Source organism: Trachemys scripta, chromosome 9, assembly GCF_013100865.1.
Source record: "Trachemys scripta elegans isolate TJP31775 chromosome 9, CAS_Tse_1.0, whole genome shotgun sequence".
Classification (NCBI taxonomy): Eukaryota; Metazoa; Chordata; order Testudines; family Emydidae; genus Trachemys; species Trachemys scripta.
In genome coordinates, this window is record NC_048306.1 from 65,023,857 (window position 1) to 65,026,229 (window position 2,373).

A 2,373-nucleotide genomic window follows, 5' to 3' on the forward strand; every position below is an offset into this window, starting at 1 on the left:
CGCTGTGATTAACTTTTGCCCAGGAATATGGTGCAGTTAAGTGTTTCCACCATTATATTCATTGCTACTCTAGTCAATGATTTAAAGAGAAGCAGACTGTTTAGTCCCAAGTCATTCCAACAACTGGGGCAATGCAACTTGAAGGAAGAATAGTACACATAAATAATCAGCTCTAAAGGAGTCAGGACATTTTCTGGAAACTTTAGTACTGTATCTACACTAGCAAAAATGGGACCTACAATCCATCATGAGTGAGAGCACTGGTGGAAGTGGTAGTGTAGAGAGAGCTCAGGCATCTTCACCATTGTGTTGTGTAGCCCTGTTCAGTACAGGGTTAGATTCCATATAGATAGAAGCACCTGAACTCCATCTACGCTATAGCTCTTACCAGTGGGGCCATAGTGGTGGTGAATTATAGCTCCCGTATTTGCCACTCCAGACACTACATAGATGTCACTTCAAAATACAAGCCACCCAAGAAAAAGTGGTATATTAACTAAAGTTTTTCTGATTTTAGACAAAGCAGTGAAAGGGATGGTAACCCCAGTGTTCTGGCTATATTCCAGACTGAATAATTACATTTCTTCTGTCTCAAGTCCCCCTGCAGTTTCAATATAACAAGCTATTCTCTACTTCCTGCCCTACTGCTGTGTAGTATTGCAGTGCACTGTTAAACAGATGCTAGGATTCTCCTCAGAGATAAAAGATGACATAACATGTATAGTTTGTATAGCATTTTGGTGCCTTTGCAAAGCTCTTTTGAGATCCTTCAGAAATCTAAGATGATCATTCTCCCTGTATGGCCAGCATGGTAACATTAACTGATGTACTGCTATATGAACTACTTTGGAATTTTTGTTTTTTTTATTCAATTGTACTAACTTTATTTAATAATGAAACTTAGGTCACAAGTACGCTGTTATATACTATACATTGATCCAGAGTTGATCGCAAAAATAATTAATTGCTTGAATGCAGAATCCTAATGCCATTCATTTAGGGATAAACTATAAGCCCCAGTAGCTGGGACCGGTAAGATGCACAGGAATTGGGAAGGAATCATCTCCCTTCATCATCATCTTTATAGTGAACTAAGAAACAGATCCTCTTTGTTGGAGCCCCATTAAGAGGAAGTACTCATCAGATTGTTGATCCTCCATTTTGAGAGAAAACACTCCTCTGCAGACAGCTAATATCAGAGGGGTGCAAAGTATTTCAGTGAAATTGAAAATGATCAAAAATGCAATAAATTTCACATTTGAAAATCAGTCCCATTTTTTGTGACCCCAAGCAGGTCAGGCACTAATCCATATCAGCAGGCTATAGAATGGGAGAGCTGGCTGGTGGAGAACTGGAGTCCTACAAACTCTTCTGCTTTTGAAGAACTCCTCCTTTAAGAATCCAATTTGTAACTGATGGTGCATCTGAACTAGGAGACATGAATGATTTTATTTTTAGGCACGTGTTCATCATAATATTTACAGCAATTTACAAATATTCTGCTGCTGCTGTGTTAATGTAATACATCACGGAACTCTCAAGGCCTAGACTATAGGTTTATGCTCTATATTAGGCCCAGGGCATTAAAGATTGCTTTAAAAATTCCTCCAAATGATTCATACATTTTTGTATCCAAGTATCCTAGACTGACTGTTTCTTACATAGGTGCAGCGAATATAATGGCAAATTGGATGATTGTAGTTCCATTTCTTTTCATATTGTTTTAAAAAAAAAATTTTTGGTTGTTGTATTTCATTATGGCCTAGAGGCTTCAAGTGAGATGGGGCACAATTGTGCTAGACAGGGTAGGTATGCACAGTGGAAAAAATCCTTGCCCCATAGGCAAGACCGACAAGGGCAGGATGGAAACAGGCATGGAATGACTTGCCTCAGGTCAGACAAGAGCCAAGACTAGACCCCCGGTCACCTGAATCCTGGTCCAATGCCCTGTCCATGGAACACAGCAACAGCTTTAAAGTGATCAGCCATAATTTGCATTCTGCTGGACTGAAAAGGTGAAAGATGTGAGATTTTTGGTGGGGAGGGATGTCAGTTATCTCCATCCTTAACACAATTGACCAAACGGCTCATCAATTTACTAGATTAGCCCTTAGGGAAATGCTCATAACCTCCCATTTACATCATTATGAAAATATACTGAAACTACAAAAAGTGTGGCACACTCCCCTGTTCATTCACTTTCTGTTGTCTTCTTCCTTCTCCCTGCATTTGTATGGTGTATCTACCTCCAGGGTAAGTTCCTCAGGGCAGGGACCACCTGACCCATTGCGGGGTGCTATAACACATAACTATGCTGCTATAAAACTTGTTTATTTTCAGCTAGAGCCTTATTCAAAGCTCTTTGAAGTCCAT